This window comes from Neovison vison, chromosome 11, assembly GCF_020171115.1.
Source record: "Neovison vison isolate M4711 chromosome 11, ASM_NN_V1, whole genome shotgun sequence".
NCBI classification, from domain to species: Eukaryota; Metazoa; Chordata; class Mammalia; order Carnivora; family Mustelidae; genus Neogale; species Neogale vison.
The window spans coordinates 93,290,066-93,308,745 of NC_058101.1; the positions used below are offsets into that span (position 1 = coordinate 93,290,066).

The following is an 18,680-nucleotide window of genomic DNA, read 5'->3' on the forward strand; positions in this document are numbered from 1 at the left end:
CTGAGCAAGGAGCCTGATGCCCACTCAGTGCCAGGACCCGGGGACCGAGACTTGAGGCAAAGGCAGACGCTTAATGACTGAGCTACCAAGGCATCCCTAAATCAATATTTTCTGACCTTGTATCAACTAGACCCCAATGAGCATAATTATCTTTGCTACTTCTTTGGAAATATCTGGGAGATACACATACACACACACACACACACACACACACACAAATAAATGGGATACATTTAAATGTCTATAAGATAACTTGTCAACTTGTATTGTGAACATAAAACAAACAAACAAAAAAAAGCTCCCTTTTTTAGGAGTTATACATTTGAAGACATCTTGATCTGATAAAACTAATTAAATAAAATTAATTCCTTGAAAATACGTCATATCTTTTGATCTCAGTGATTGAGCCCCTTTCACATTGATTTTGCAATTGTTTTGTCTGATAGCTGGTATATTAGCAGATGTTCCCATTATATATCTGTGTATTTTATTCTTAGAGTTTTGAGTTGCTGACAGCACATAATAGAACCTGTTCAAAATAAACAAATGACACACTTTCAAAGTATCCTTATTTATAAAAAAAAGTTATAAATTAATCTATTTTATAGAAACTGACATAATTTGTTCATATTAGACAATTTTAGGGGGAAAATGGTTTCCTTTTAAATATTAAAATTATTTTGCAATATTGCTATTTAAATGAAACTCAAATAATAGCAGTTTATCAATAAGACATTCTCTTCAGAAAAAAAAATTTGAAATACAGATATGAACTTCCCATATTATGTAACAATAATCCAATTTTGTACCACTCCTCAAATTCATTCCAATATGTCCACTCAGGGTACATGACATACAGAAAGACTGAGTTCCTGTGTGTGTGTGTGTGTGTGTGTGTGTGTACATGTGTGTGTGTTTCTCCCTTTTTATTTACTCTGCTAAGCCAAAATAACAATAATAACTAGTATAAGAAAGCTTAAAGGATATAAGAATGTATTTAATCAGTGAGCCTTGGCATCATCTTCCCATTTGATAAATAGAGAATGTTTTTACTTCCTAGGAGTCCAGCTACCCTCCCCTTTCCCTTCAAATTTTCCTCATTATAACTCTGGAGATAAGAAAACTCTTTCCTGGGTGCCTGGGTGGCTCAGTGCGTTAAGCCGCTGCCTTCGGCTCAGGTCATGATCTCAGGGTCCTGGGATCGAGGCCCGCATCGGGCTCTCTGCTCAGCAGGGAGCCTGCTTCCTCCTCTCTCTCTCTGCCTGCCTCTCTGCCTACTTGTAATCTCTGTCTGTCAAATAAATAAATAAAATCTTAAAAAAAAAAAAAAAAAAGAAAACTCTTTCCTTTCTTCTGATATTGTATAGCAAGTTTGGATATTCTGATAAAGAATATTCATATACATACACAGTAATTACAACCTTGAGCTGATGGCTGCTATAAGTTTGTTTATATCAAAGTCAACATAGTGTGTATTTATGGTTGTGCTATATATATTCCATTTCATATATATATATAAAATGGAGTACTGCTTAGCCATAAATAAGAATGAAATCTTGCCATTTGCAACAACATAGATAGACATAGAGGGCACAACTCTAAGTGAAATAAGGTAGACAAAAAAGAAAATACCATATGACTTTATTCAAATTGAATCAAATTTCACCAAGATTTCATATGTGGAATTCAAAAAAAAATAAAACAAATGAATGAAGAAAAAAGAGACAAACTAAAAACAAACAAACAAACAAACAAAAACAGAATCTTAAATACAGAGAACAAATTAGTGGTTGCCAAAAGGGAGGTGGATGGTGGAATCGGTGAAGGAGATTAAGAGTATACTTATAATAGTGAGCACTGAGTTATATATAGATTATTAAATCACTGTATTGTACACCTGAAGTTAATACAATGTTGTAGATTAAGTATACTTGAATTTAAAAAATATTCAATCACTGTGGGAAATGTTCTTATAATTTTGAAGTTAAGCAAGTATTAGAAGCACAAGAAAGTTGCATGAGCAGATGTTGTAACCCCCCAGTTCATTCCTGCTACACAATTGATCACTTCTTAATCTGTACATATAGCCTCCAAGGCACTTCACTATGATACATTTATTCAAAATGCGCAAATGAAACTTAGGATAGTGAATGTTTAAAATCTATGAGCTTCTTTGTCAGTAACAAGAGTACTTCACCCTCCATCTAAACTGCTTGCTTTCATTTGCCTAAATGTCCTCCCATGCTATGCATGGGATTGCTCTTCAGAAGCTACTCCCACCACTTTTCATTGCTTCTAAAGTAGACAGAGTCCTGCATCCCCAAGGAGTAAAATGCAAAATATGGCCTGTAGAAAGTTGCATACACACTAAAAGAATTTCAAGATAGTGGTAATTTACATAGCAAAACCTAGAGAACTCTGCACTGAAGGCCTCTACCAGTTGGATCAGGGTGGAATAGAAATGTTGGATTGGGAAAAGCTTATTTGCTATGTGTCTATGGTACAGTAACAGAAATTCCATATTTAATGTATCAACTTAAGCAAGTTGATAGTGTCCCTTTCGGTTTCCTTGTTTGGTTGACTGAAAGTGGACACAAAGATAGATGTTACCAGATGAAAATTAAATACTAAATTTCAGAAATTTTTTTTTTTTTTTTTTTTTTATGTTATAAAGTTAGATAGCTACAGATATAGATAGAAGGATCAGCGTGAGGCAGGAATCTATCAAAATTCTAGAGGAGAACATAGGCAATGACCTCTTTGACATCTGCCACAGAAACTTCTTTCAAGACACATCTCCAGGGGCACCTGGGTGGCTCAGTGGGTTAAAGCCTCTGCCTTCGGCTCAGGTCATGATCCCAGGGTCCTGGGATCAAGCCCCGCATCAGGCTCTCTGCTCAGCAGGGAGCCTGCTTCCTCCTCTCTCTCTGTCTGCCTGCCTCTCTGTCTACTTGTGATCTCTGTCTGTCAAATAAATAAATAAATAAATAAAAATTAAAAAAAAAAAGACATGTCTCCAAAGGCAAAGGAAACAAAAGTGAAAATGAACTTTTGGGACTTTATCAAGATCAAAAGTTTCTGCACAGCAAAGGAAATGGTCAACAAAACAAAGAGGAAACCCACAGAATGGGAGAAGATAATTTGTGAATGACCCTACAAAGGGCTGATATCCAAGATCTATAAAGAACTCCTCAAACTCAACACACACAAAATAGATAATCACATCAAAAAGGAGGGGGGGGCAGAAGACATGAACAGACACCTCACCAAAGAAGACATACAAATGGTTAACAGACACATAAAAAAATGTTCATCATCATTAGCCATCAGGGATATTCAAATCAAAACCATATTGAGATACCACCTTACACCAATTATAATGGCCAACATTAAGACAGTAAACAACATGTGTTGCAGAGGATGTGGAGAAAGGGGAACCCTCTTCCATTGTTGGTGGGAATGCAAGTTGGTGCAGCCATTTTGGAAAACAGCATGGAGATTCCTTAAGATTTAAAAATAGAGCTTCCCTATGACCCTGCAATTTCCCTATTGGGTAGTTACCCTGAAGATACAGATGTAGTAAACAGTACTGTACCCCAATGTTCATTGACCACAATAGCCAAACTGTGGAAGGAACCAAGATGCCCTTCAACAGATGAATGGATAAAGAAGAAAGGGTCCAGGGACGCCTGGGTGGCGCAGTTGGTTGGACGACTGCCTCCGGCTCAGGGCGTGATCCTGGATTCCCGGGATCGAGTCCCACATCAGGCTCCCAGCTCCATGGGAAGTCTGCTTCGCTCTCTGACCTTCTCCTCGCTCATGCTCTCTCTCACTGTCTATCTCTCTCAAATAAATAAATAAAATCTTTAAAAAAAAAAAAAAAGAAGAAGAAGAAAGGGTCCATATATACAATGGAATATTATGCCTCCATCAGAAAGGATGAATATCCAACTTTTGTATCAACACAGAGGAGACTGGAGGAGATTATGCTGAGTGAAATAAGTCAAGCAGAGAGAATCAACTGTCATGTGGTTTCACCTACTTGTGGAGCATAAAGAATGACATAGAGGACATTGGGAGATGCAGTGGAGAAGTGAGTTGGGGAAAATTGGAAGGGGAGATGAACCATGACAGACTGTGGACTCTGAGAAACAAACTGAGAGTTTTGGAGGGGAGTGGTGGGCGAGGTTGGGAAGGCCTGGTGGTGAGTATTAAGGAGGGCATGTATTGCATGGAGCCCAGGGTGTGGTATATAAACAATGAATCTTGGAACACTGAAAAAAATTAAATTAAATAGAAAAAAAAGAAGGATCAGTGTGTATTTCTTATGTAAGAGCTGCTCGCATATACTTTTACTATGGGCACTCCCAAACCAGTAATGTGTGAAAAATACCTTAGTAAAGGAAGCTCTAACATCCTTGAGAGCGCTGTGAGATTGTCTTCATGACAAAATGATTGTGATAATTGTGTCATTAAACTAGGGTTCCTGAATTCAATGGAAGCAGGATCCTGGGATGTATGACAGTGACAAAGTGAGCCTAGTTACATAATTGACATATATTCAGTCATGATAAGAATGTTTTTACTGTCAGAGACCTTTGTCATTGACCTTTATATCATATTATCTATAGAAAAGAAATATATGGGCCTTTTACTAAAATCTTACTTGATTTTTGTAAGCAGAAAAGCTCTTTAATTTTTGAACAGAATTTTTAGTTTTTAACAATAATAGAGTTGCTCTTCAAAGTATTCCTAGATATGAGACAGTTCACAAATTCAGAGGCTTATGAATAAAATAGGAGTCCCCTTTTGCTTCTGAAAATATTCTGTTATTCAGCCAAAAATTTCTTTCTCTTAGTCTTTTCTAAAGGGACTTAGAGTCACTTACCGAGGTATATTAGAAATCAATAAGGCAAAATAACCCAAAAGGGCAGACATTGTAGATTGGCAGTAGCTCTGAAATGATACCAATTCTAGATAATCAAAATGCCATGATAGTTAACCAGTCATAATAAGAGCATATAGTGGCAAAGAGATTAAATGGATCTTTGTTTTGATTCTCTTAATCTATTAGAACAATATGTCATTCCTCAGGATATTGCAGAGATGAATGCCACCATTAATGATCTGAAAGATTTAAGGGGTGGGCATGACTATCATAATCCTATTTAACTTGTCTCTTTGGCTGATATAGAAAAAGGACTGATCTTGAAAAATGGCTATGAATTATTGTAATCTATTTATGTTGTGACTCTAGTTACAGCTACAGTTCCCGATATAAATATAGCATGGACCCTCACAGCTATATTATTCAACTATGGGACAGTAAGTGATTTCTCTCTATATGAATTGTACTGGAAGCCATTTCCTTTTACCTGGCAAATAGCAGTATGTCTTCCCAGTCAATTCTCCTGATCCCTCCCTTACAAAGATTTTCAGATTCCCATCATCTGAACATTTCACAGAACATCACACTGGCATTTCACGTAAAACTAGTCTTGTCTGTAATACTGATGACATTAAGCTAATTGGTCCTGATGAGTAAAACCTTGCAAGTAGATGCCTTGTCAAGATATATATGAACCAGAAAATAGAAGATAAATGCTGGAAAATTCAGAAGACAGTTACCTTAGTGAAACCTCTGGGAATCTAGTGGTCTAGAACATGATGAGACAAGACAAGCTACTGCATAAAGTTGGTAAAATTTTTTGGATACTGAAGGCAAAAATATGGCCCATTTGAATGTACTACTCTGACCCATTTACCAAATAGGCCACAATACTTCCATTTGTGAATGCAGTCTGCAACAAGATAAGGTCTGCAGGGATGTCTTAAGGAAATATTACACATAGACCTTATGTCCACATTCAACGAGATTTATTCAAATTGTCTGTGTGAAATAGGAATTTTTCTATGGAGCCTCTGGAAAATCTTAATACAAATATTATAGTGCCGACCTCTAAGTTTAGAAGAAAAAAATCATGCATTCTTCTTTAATTAATTGTTTGATTTTTAGCAACAACCTCTGACCTGCTCTTGGGCCATGGTAGAAACTGAATGCTTAACCATGAGTATCTTGGACTCATGGGGAATTCCTAATGATCTGTTGACTTAGAAGGTGGAAATAATAATTGTGTCTGGTATATACATATTAAAATAAAATCAGCAGGGCCAAAATTTCAAATGAATTTATTGTATTTAATGGGCTTAAATCATTGTTGATGATTAAAATAAGAATCTTTTGTTATTCATAACAAGTCCTTATTATGAGTTAATGTTAACAAGGTGACTCTTAGAAAGCCGCTAAGGGTGGGTGTTGGTTTTAAGGGCAACAAACAGAGATTAGAGAGGTGGAACTTTTAGTCCCACCTACTCCCCTCATCCCTGGGAAGAGAAAAGGGACTGGAGATTGACTTCTGTCACAAATGCCAGTGAGTGATATGAGGAATCTGAGAGGCCTGGCTGGGGAGGGGGGTTGTGAAGGGAGGGGAAAAATGAAACAAGATGGGACCTGGGAGGGAGAAAAACCATAAGAGACTCTTAATCTCAGGAAGCAAACTGAGGGTTGCTGGAGGGAGCGGGTGGGAGGGAGTGATGGGGTGGCGGGGTGATAGACATGGGGATGGTATGTGCTGTGGTGAGTACTGTGAATTGTGTTAAGACTGATGATTCACAGACCTGTACCCCAGAAGCAAATAATACAATATATGTTCATTTAAAAATTAAAAAAAAAAATGTCAGTGAGTTAATCAATCATGCCTACATGACGAAGTCTTCATAAAAACCCAGAAGGACAGCTCAGAGAGCTCTTGGGTTTGATGAACATGTGGAGGTGATCTGCGCTCCTCTCCACACACCTTACTCTATTGCATATTTTACATCAGTCTGTTCCTGAGTTTAATCCGTTTATAATGAACTAGTAATCTAGTAAGTAAATTATTTTCCTGAGCCCTCTGGGCTGCTCTAGCAAATTAATGGTACCTGGAGGGAGGGCTGTGGGAACCTTTGATTTATAGCCAGCAGTCAGAAGCACAGGGAACAACTTGGACTTGGGATTGGTGTGTGAACCTGGAAAAGAGAACAGTCTTGTGGGACTGAGCCCATAATTTATGGATTCTGAGGCTAACTCAAGGTGTCAGAACTGAAGCAGATTGTAGTAGAACTGTGACCTGGTGTCACAGATTTGCTTTGTGTGGGGTAAGCAGACACATTTGTGACCAGAAGTGAAGTATATAGTAAAGCAGACACACGAGAGTGTTTTTCTTAGAGGACATGACTATGTCATGTGTCCCAGCTGTTAGTTATGTGGACCAGCTGATTTCCAACTAGTGAAGTGAACAGATCAAAGGTAGCACTTCCATCTCACTGATCCTCTGCACTCTCTGTCTTCCCTTGCCTCCCATTAAAAGCAGCATATCCTGCCAATAACAAGGTCTGAAAAAATCCCAGGTATCTGTACTGCCCTGAAGGTAGCCCATGACATAAGCAATTATACCACACTGTAGTACATAAAAAAATTTACTGGTTTAAATGAAGGGGATTTTGGAATTGTTTTAGAATAGTCAGGAGTAGTTTCTCTTAGTCAATACCTCTTCCACATGCAGGTAGAACCTGGTGTTCTGAGGGCAAAATAACATTGGCACATTGTTTTATTCTATTTCCATTCTGTTTATCCTGAGTAACTTGAGTTTCCTCACTTAATCTTAATGTGTTCTGAGGCAGTAATTTTCATTGTATTTTTCTTCAGTAAACTGTGCCTCAGGCCACAGTCATGATTTATCTCCCGAGCTGAACTGCATTCTAAACTATTATTTAAAATTGCTCTATCCGATAACAAATATTTACCTCCACTAAATACTTTTTTTTTTCATTCACTTCAGTCTTTAAGTTCATCGAAATGTTTTTAGATTATCATTTGCTTCTTGACTTAATTTTTCTAGCTAAATTCATATCATGACTGGCCATTCGGGTCACATGTATCTTCAATTCTCTTTTTGTTCTGTTCTCTGCTGCTTTCATTTAAACATACTCCCAAACTGGATCTTTCTTATCAAAAGCTTTTTCCCCCTCCTAAGCTTTGCTGGAGAGAACTACATAACTCTGCCAGGTGGGGCAGATTTATGATTTCCAATTTCAGTTGGGTCTTCAAAATTGCCTGGCAATTCCATTACTTGTTCACTCAAATGACTGTTGGTTTGATGGCCCTGACCTGTGTAATGGTGTGAGCAAGCTCTCCCCTTTAGTGTCCTGTACTTATTTCTGGTGTCTCAGAAGAGCTCTTCACACACACACCTATTTGTGAATTTATGAACTGCAGTCCTCGAGCTGTGTTACTCTGGTATTGCTGTCTTACTTCAGCTTCTACTTTCCCTCACCTGCTTCCCTGGGTGCTTATAGACATTTTACTGCAGCTACTTGCCATCCTGAAATGTTATCAGGAAAGCCACTTCTCAAAGTTCTGGGGACTTTCCATCCTTGAAGGGTCAGAATGATCTGGAGTTGTCACTGGAGAAGGGCTTCTTGACCAGCTGTTGTCAGAGACAGTTAGCTAAACACCCTGCATTAAGGCTCATCTTGTCTTCCTTTTGAAGCTCAGAGAGTGTGAAGCCCTCATTCCTTATTCTAAGCTGCTCAAATGTTATTTATGGTGAGTCAAAGGAAACATACACATTACCACTTTTATCCCCTTTTTGGTCAAAGTCTGTCTTTAATCCAAATCTCTTCTCTATCACTAGGTCTAAAATAAAATTTCTTGTGTTTTACTGAAGGGAAACCATATATAGCCTATGTAAGGAAGTATTAATAGAGACATACTATCTAATCCACACTAGCAGAAATTGCACATGTTCTTTGTTATACTTGTCTCTTTTACTTTCCCTTAATTTATTTTTATAAATGTAGAGCATTCTATTTAAACCTTCCTATTTTTTTGGATGCCCATACCTATTCTGCTAACTATAAGCTGAAATTATTGCTTTAACTTCAGCGGAGAAAAAATAATTTCCCTCTTCATTCATTTTTTTAGCAAACATTACCTCATTTATTCAGCATAAAGTGAACCAGTCATGTTAAAAAATAGTTTAAGGCCGATCTTCTATATCCAAGAGACATACAGTGATAGAGCATGTAATAATAAACTAATTTAAATAAAATATTAAAATTACTGTAATAAAAATCTTTGTAGTATATTGCAAAGTTACACAAAGGGAGGGAAAAATCTTGTTTGTAAGGTAAAGCCAAAAAAAAAAGGATCCTTTGAAGAAATGATATTAACAGGATTTGTATATATAAGGAGTGGCTATCTGTCCTGCTACATAAGATTATTATAGTCATCAAAATTAGTAATACATGTAGAATTATTTTATCATATGTGAAATAATAAATACATAGTTTCAACATATGAATATGTGTATGTGAGTTTCTGTGATACCACAATAAGAAAACTTATTCTTGGTCTCCTTTCTACTGGGGGAAAAAATATGTGTCCATCTGTTCTTACTACAATGCCATGGACTCTCCTGTAATCTGTGACTATCTCTTCTTCAAATTTGCTATATACCCATTTTTACATTCTGCCCAAGGTCTCACATACTTACTCTTCTTTACATTTTAATAATTTACTTATAAATATTTACAGAACAATCAGTTATATGCAAAATGCTATGTTATAAATTATGGTTAGGAGGGCTGAAGGGGATTATATTAATGATTCAGGTTTGCTCTTGGCCCTTAGACTGTTTACTGAGTATGATAAGGATCAGCCTCCGTTTTCGGAAATGGAGCATGAGTGTTTATAGGTTCTTATATTTTTTTCTTTTAAACACCACTACAAAATTTTAAAGTCATATCTTGGTCAAAAAGTAATTTTTTTTATTCTACCTGGAATGCATATTTAAGTTCACGCAACATAAAAGCCTTAAAACCCATTACATTGTTATAATCTATTAACTATTTTATCGAGGTATAATTGATATGTGAAAAGCTATACAAATTTCATGTATAAAAATCAATGAGTTTGACAATGAGTAAGGAACAGTAAAATCATCACTACTCTAGAGGAGGAAAAATAATTCTCCCTCTACCTTTCTGAGTTTTTAGTGGAACCTTATGAAGTAAAAGATTAACAAGAGAAAAACAAACAGCAGTTTATTATCATGTATGACTCATGTATATTGGGAGATACTCAGAGAAAAATTAGTAACTTCCATGAAGGGGCATAAAAATCAGGATTCAATACCATTTTAATAGGGAAAGGAGGCTGGGTTGATGTCTTAGGGAAGAGTAAATGGTTTCTAGGGAAGATGAATGAACTCTGAGAAGGACAGATGGGAGGTACCATGACTTGTGGTAGTTTGAGCAGTGCTGTCAATGCCTAGTCTCCTCTCATGTGATAAGGGCTCATTTTCCCTGGTTGATGGAATTCCCAAGGAAGGAATTTATAAGAATTGGGTTTCTTTTGGAGAATCTGTCATTAGGCAGATAAGCAGGGTTCAGAGAACATGTTTTCCTGCCTTTGCTGTTTTTCAAGTGTCACAGCTCAAAAGAGTCAGTATACGAAAGTGTCGTGCTCTGGTGTGGCATGTTCTGAACTCATACAGTCGTCGTTCAGGGTGGCATATTCTGCTATCCTTTGTCACCATCAAGTCCGTAAACATTCATCACATCGAAACGTTTCCTCCTGCCCCCTTTTTATTATTATCATTATTTTTGTGTGTGTGGTAAGACATTTAAAACATCTTTTTCTAGAAAAAAGACATTTAAAACCTGCTTAGCCAATCTTAATTATACGACAAAGTATTGTTAGCTATAGGCACTATGTCCTATGGTAGATCGCAAGAACTTTGTTTTATGTAACTAAAACTTTGTAGTCTTTGACCATCATCTCCTGATTCCCCTTTGCTGGAGCCCCCTGGAAACCAACATTTTACTTTGCTTCTGTGAATCTGTGAGTTTTAGATTTCACATACAAGTAAGGTATTGCAGTACTTGTCTTTCATGTCTAGATATTTCACCTACTATAATGATGTTCCTTCTTTTTTTTTTCCTCTTTCTTTTTTTTTTTTCCAATTTATTTATTTTCAGAAAAACAGTATTCATTATTTTTTCACCACACCCAGTGCTCCATGCAAGCTGTGCCCTCTATAGTACCCACCACCTGGTACCCCAACCTCCCACCCACCCCACCCCCCGCCACTTCAAACCCTTCAGATTGTTTTTCAGAGTCCATAGTCTCTCATGGTTCACCTCACCTTCCAATTTACCCAAAAGGACATACCCCCGCAATGTCCATAACCCTACCCCTCTTCTCCTTCTTTTTTAAGGTTGAATACTATTCCACTGTACATATCTACCAAATATTTTTTATCTATTTATCTGTCAACAGATATTATTTATTTATTTATTTATTTATTTATTTATTTATTTTCTGTATCCTGGCTATTGTGAATCATGCTGCAGTGAGCATGAGAGTGTGCGTATCTTTTTGAAATCTGGTTACAATTCTTTTGAATAAATACTCAGAAGTGGGATTGCTGGAAAATATGATAGTTCTATTTTTTATTTTTTAAGGACCTTCTGTACTATTTTCCAAGATGGCTGCACCAATTTACATTTCCACCAATAATATACCCAAGTTGGTTTTTTTTTTTTTTTAAAGATTTTATTTATTTATTTGACAGAGAAATCACAAGTAGACGGAAAGGCAGGCAGAGAGAGAGAGAGGGAAGCAGGCTCCCTGCTGAGCAGAGAGCCCGATGCGGGACTCGATCCCAGGACCCTGAGATCATGACCTGAGCCGAAGGCAGCTGCTTAACCCACTGAGCCACCCAGGTGCCCCACCCAAGTTGTTTTTGCTCTACATCCTCACAACACTTCTTAACTTTTAGCTTTTTAGTAATAGCCTTCTAGCAAGTCTGAGGTGATATCTCATTGTGGTTTTGATTTGCATTGCTCTGGTTATTAGTAATGATGAGCATATTTTCATATAGCTATTGGTCATTTGTATGCCTTCTTCGAAGATATCCAAATGTCCATTTATTTTTATTTTTTTAATTATTGAATTGTAGGAATTCCTTATTTATTTTCAATATTGGCCCTTTATTAGATATATAATTTGTAAATATTTTCTCCTACTTTATAGGCTGTTTTCTCATTTTGTTGATTGTTTCTTTTGCTGTACAGTCTTTTTAGTTTGGAGCAGTCCCAGTTGTTTATTTTTGTGCTTTTAGTGTCATGAAGTTCATTGCCAAGACCAATGTCAAGAAGCTTTTCCTTATTTTTTCATCTAGAAGTTTTATGATTTAAAGTTTTACATTTAAATATTTAATCTATTTTAAGTTGATTTTTATATAAGGTATAAGATAAGGGCTCGATTTCAGTCTTTTGCAAGTGGTTTTCCAGTTTTCTTAATGTATTTATTGAAGAGTCTATCCTTTCCCCATTTTGTATTCTTGGCACTTTAGTCAAATATCATTTGACCACATATGTGTGGGTTTATGTTGGGGCTCATTATTTTGTCCCATTTGTTTATGTGTTCATTTCTTTCTTTTCTTTTCTTTTTTTTTTTAATGTGTTCTTTTCTATGTCAGTACTATACTTTTTTGATTACTATAGCTTTGTAAAACAGTTTGAAACCAGAAAACATGAAGCTCCAGATTTTTTTTATTCTTGCATAAGATTGTTTCAGCTGTTCAGAGCCTTTCATGGTTCCATATAAATTTTAGGATGGTTTGGCTACCTTTGTGAAAAATGCCATTGGAGTTTTGATAGGGATTGCACTGACTCTGTAGATTTCTATAGGTAGAATGGATATTTTGTTACTACTAATGTGTGTGTATATATTAATGAACACAAGATATTTTTCCTCTCATTTGTGCTTTGTTCAATTTTTTTTTTTTTAATAATGCTTTACACTTTCCAGTGTTGAGATATTTCACCTTCTTGGCTACACTTATTCTTAACTGTTATATCTTTTTGATGATATAAAAAATGATTTTTTCTTTCCTTTTCAGAATGTTCATTGTTAGTGTATATGAATTTAACTGATACTTGAATGTTGAGTGCATCATGGTTTACCGAAATTAAAAATATGGAAAGAAATATTTGAGTTGCATTTGGTAAGAAATTTTGATTTTTTCAAAATGATGAAAAATTTCCAGTGACTCTACTGAGGCTTTAGCTTTTATCTTTTTCTCCCTATCCTCTTGCTAAACCCAAATGGCTAACCAGTGGTTATTCATTCACTTTTTCAACAAATATTCATTACTCATTATAGGGTAAATTAACAGCCCCAGCCTTAATTATCTTGCATCCAATTTTGTGATTAACACAACCTCAGTTTTTCCATACCCTGCAAATTTCCAGTAGTGAACAATTTTCAAAATAGAACAAAGCCAAAATTTATTGACCTTCTTCAATCTATCCTATAAAATGTTTAGGTTCCTCCTTACACAGAGTCGTCTTTGTGAGATGTTCTCACATCGTAGAGGTGTAATAAAGGTTTCAGTTAATGACTCTAACTTTAGGATAGTTTCTCCTATTAATTAATTTGAATTTGAAGAGATAATTACACTTGATCTTAGCCAAAAGGCCGAGAAGCAATGGATTTGAAGAGATAATTAAAAAGCGTATTTTTCTTCTTAATTTCCTAAGAAGATATAATACTGAAAAACAATATATTAAAAATACACTGACAATTGCTATTTTAATCAAGTTGACACTATTAAATTGGGTCAGTATTTTAACTGATTAAAAACAGTGATGCTGTATCTGATTTTATTTGTCATTAAATATGTTTCTTTAAAAAAAAAAAGATTTTATTTATTTATTTGAGAGAAAGACTGAGAATGAGAGAGAGAGCATGAGAGGAGAAAAGTCAGAGGGAGAAGCAGACTCCCTGCCGAGCAGGTAGCCTGATGGGGGGCTTGATACCAGGACTCCAGGATCATGACCTGAGCCGAAGGCAGTCGCTTAACCAACTGACCCACCCAGGTGCTCGTCATTAAATATGTTTCATTAAGAATTTATGTATGTGTTTCTCATTCTGTAAAATCAAGCATAATGTTAATTCTATTTCTCCAAATAATGCTCATGAGCAAATCAACATCGTCCTTACTAAATAAATAATGTAATGCTTTTGTAATATACTTATGATTTTGCATAGAAGTGTGTGTTATTATACAGTCATGCACACATGCATACACTCATGCATCCTTTTTTTTAAGATTTTATTTATTTATTCAACACACAGAGAGAGAGAGGTCACAAGTAGGCAGAGAGGCAGGCAGAGAGAGAGGAGGAAACAGGCTCCTCGCTGTGCAGAAAGCCCGATAGGGGGCTCGATCCCAGGACCCTGAGATCATGACCTGAGGCAGAGGCTTTAACCCACTGAGCCACCCAGGCGCCCCAACTCATGCATACTTTTATCCAACTTGGCAAATAAATATAGCAGTAAGAATTCTGTATTTATAGCAATTTCCTCCTTTATTTTAATTGTCATAATTTTCTGTACCAATGAGACAAGCCAATACTAAATTAGTCTCAGTATGTTATTTCTAAGCCTGTTAGGATTCAAGGATGTAAAGCCATAATATGTTTCTTAAAAAAGTCTGCCTTCTGGACATCAGGAGTTTTGGGTTCAGGTAAAATAAAGCTGATTTTGTAACTATAGCCTATGTGTGTGTGTGTGTGTGTGTGTGTGTGTGTATATGAATCTATGTTAAAATATCTTTTAATTTAAAATCTCAAGTTCCACTTAGCACTGGAAACACAGTCTATGCTTGTTTGAGGAGTGGTTGTCAGCTTGTGTTGTGTCCTGTCAAATTGCCAGCTACCGTGTTATGATTACTTTAGGCCAAAGGATCACAGAACTCCGTATCAAATGTGGTTCAATAAAAGTGGGAGAAATACGAGTCAACCTATTAATTTTCGGGAATTAGATTTCAGCTTTTAATTATTTAAGGATATTTTAGTCACTTTCTCTGTGGATGAATCAATAAGTCAGAAATCCCTTCCAGAGTCAGGCATTAAAAGAGAAGCTGAAATCTATCAGAGAAGTAATTGCAATGAAAAATTGTATGTTTTAGCCTTATGATGTAGTTATACTGGAAGTTTTTGTTCTGTTACTTGCAAATGAAATTTTTTATTTTTTATTTATTTATTTATTTATTTATTTTTTGAAATTTTTTATTTTTATATTTCTTTTTGTTTGGAAAGGTTCTCATTGAATATCCATTGTGATTAAATTTTATCTATTGCCTATCATTTATCTATCTATTTATCTATTTGGCATCTATCTATGAACTTTTTCTAGCCAGAAAGGAATTGGTAACTAAGATTCATGGACTCCATTTTCAGATGACTGGGAGGGAGGATATATGATTCACTGACCAGAGCAGATCCTACAGGAAGGAATGTTGAGGGCCTCCAGTGGTGCCAGCAGTTGTATCCAGCAGCATTGTTGGTTCCAGCTGCTCCAGGTTTGTCCTCTGTGACACTGCAACCTAACTGTTCCTTGAATTATAATATTGATTATGGTATTTAGAGCTTAATTTCACTTTGTTTCTGTTTTCTTAATTTCCTAAACTCTGTCAGCTTTATGAGCTAATCAGTTATCCAACATTTTCCTGCTACTTGAGTAAGAGCTTATCTCTCTTGCTTGGAATAACAGAACCATACTTTTGAAGAAACTTTGCGGCTATGGTTTCAGGTGCAAGCTAACTTAAAATCATAAAATTTTTCTTCTAAAATAATTATGTCATTGAAAAATGGGTACAATTTTGGTATCACTTTTCCCCTAAAGTCTATTTTGTTAGATATTCACATAGCTCCAGTCACTTTTTTGTTGTGTTTGTTAAGAATTTTTATGGTATAACTTTTTCCATTCTTGACTTTTCTTCATGTCTGTGTCCTTCTGTTTTAGATGTGTCTCTTGTAAACCACATACAGTTGTCAGCAAATTTAGATGGCACCCTAACCATAGATCCAAAATCATTCCCAGTACAAGGGGCAGTGCTATACATCATGACCCTCTTTATATCTGAAATCCAGTAGCAAGCCCTGGAGAGAAAATCATGTCAGCTGCCACCATCACAAACTGCTTTTCATTCATAGCAATGCAAGTGATTCCTGCAGCAACCTTTCTTAGTTATTTCAGACAGGCATAATTGTCTGCATTTTATTGTTGAGTACAGGTTAATAAGTTTCTCAAGGGGACACAGGAAGGAAAACAGAGATTTGAAACCAATAGCTTCTGCTTTTACAATATATATATTTTTTTAAGCATTATACCATTTCCATATATACATTTAGATTAAATTGAATGTCCAGCATCATACAGTCTCTTTTGGATCCATCCACTTACTTTTTCACACTTCTATCTTCATATGTGGTTTGATACATGATTCAAATTAACACATTTGTCCTAGAAAGCAAATGTATAAATTTTGGAAGGAGGGAAGTTAGAGGGGACATTTAAAAAATATGCTTCAAAAAAAAAACCACAGTGTTGTTTACCCTAAAATGTGTGTGTGTGGTGTGTGTGTGCATGCACACATGTGTATGTATTTATAGACTAACTTCCAGGCTTTGTTCTATAGCTTTTACAGACATTGATTCATTAAAATCCCTTAGCAGTCATATGAACTAGTGATTTATATTATTCTTATTTTGCAGATGTGGGTACTGAGGTAGAGGGAGATAAAGCATATTTTCCAGGGCTTTATAGATAAGGTTTTAACCTGAAGCTTTCTATTTCAAAGTCTATATTCTTGATCACCACTCTAAATGATTTTTATTTCATAGGGGCTTTTGAATAGAAAGTATTTTGAGAAGATATTATTTATTTCAGAAAATCTATTAATGATTGCGAGGAACAATATTTGTTCTCAAAAAGTTCCTCATGAAACAAAGACTGACTTATTGGGATATAACTATGTTTAAAAGACTAAAGATAACACAATATATATGAAATATAAAAATGTTTACTAGCATTTCTCATCTCAATGCACCTTTTTTAAACTTATGGCTAACAGTAATTTAACTCTCTTTTGCAATTGGTAAACTTGAGTCCTAGAAATAAAAATAATATTTTTTTTCAACAAATATGCATGTACTGGTTATTTCCCACTCAACAGATCATTGTCTGAACTCTAAGGATTTAGCAGTGAGCAAACCAGTCAATAAAATCTGTAATCTAAGGGGATCACATACTAGAGTAGCTGGTAGATACTAGGATAGATAGTGAACAAATAAAGAAGAAAATATATATCATATATCAGATGGTTACTAGTATGTAGAAAAATAAGAAAAGTGAGCAGTGTAGACAGAACTAAGAGATGAAAGTGGAGCTGAAATTTTAAGTTGAGATGATCAGGGAAAGTTTCATAGAGAAGGCAATATTTGAAAATCAACAGGAAGAGGTAAGGGAGAAATGTCTGTTTATTTGGAGGGAGAAATCCAGGCAGAGGAACTCACGAGACAACAGTCCTGATATGATCTGGTATTTTAACAGAGATTAAGGTTGATTGGAGAAAGTCAATTATCACATGGTTTCACTTACTTGTGGAGCATAAGGAATAACATGGAGGATATTAGGAGAAGGAAAAGAAAAGTCATTTGAAGTAAATCGGAGGGGGAGACAAACCATGAGAGACTGAGGACTCTGAGAAACAAACTGAGGGGTTTGGAAGGAAGGAGAGTGGGTGGTGAATATTAAGGAGGGCACATATTGCATGGAGCACTGGGTGTGGTACATAAACAATGAACCTTGGAACACTGAAAAAAATTAAAATAAAATAAAATTAAGTAAAACCAAAAGAGGAAAAAAAAAAAAAAAAGGTTGATTGGTTGGGCCCATGCAGAACAAGTATATGCATCTCTTTTCTCAACCCAAGATTGGCAAATTGCAGCTCTACAGACTTAAAAGAAAACAATAAGTATTTTCATTTTCAATAAAGGTCTACTTAAGACAAAGTTTCTTAATGGTTGCTATATATTTTTTCTATGATACATGAATATATATATAATTATGTAAATTGAATTTGCTCACAAAAGCTAATTATTTTACTAAATACATATAAACACATTACTTTAAAATTTTCCAGCCATTTGTTCTACACTTATTTGCAATAGCTTTAAATATAGCTTTCTCATTCCATAAAATCTACTGCTTCTTACCATATGAAATATATTAAAAAACGTAGTTAACACAAGTAAATATAAATTTTGGAGCTTTATTTTTAAAATAAGTATTTTAAATTGGATAAACATTTAGAATATATTTTGAAATTATGTTTAATAAGGTAATTTCTGTATCCAATGTAATTCATATAGAAGCTGTATAGAATCAGCTCTGTTACCTTACAAGGCTATACATATAAACTTGATCATCTTCAATGGAATTGGTGCTAATCTCTTAAATTTCTTTTAAATTATTTGAATGCTTTAGAGGTCTAAATATTATAGACCACACAGTTTTGCTTTAGATATTTTGAACACATGATTCATAAAGTTTTATAGAGATGTTGGTGAAAGATATTTTTTTAGTGAATGGTACTTAATGTTTCTCATTCTTACCTTGGAATGATATTTCTTATACACAGGGAAAATAAATTTCTTTGGCAAGAACTGATTGGTTTTTCTGGGGTTTTTTAGGCCTTTACCTAGGTTGGTTTGGTAAGGGT

The 18,680-nt window shown here is 35.4% G+C and overlaps 1 pseudogene; it reads right to left on the bottom strand.

Annotated features, from left to right (window-relative positions):
- Nucleotides 1-13,493: 13,493 nt before the first annotated feature.
- Nucleotides 13,494-13,600, bottom strand: LOC122890595 (annotated as a pseudogene).
- Nucleotides 13,601-18,680: the final 5,080 nt, after the last annotated feature.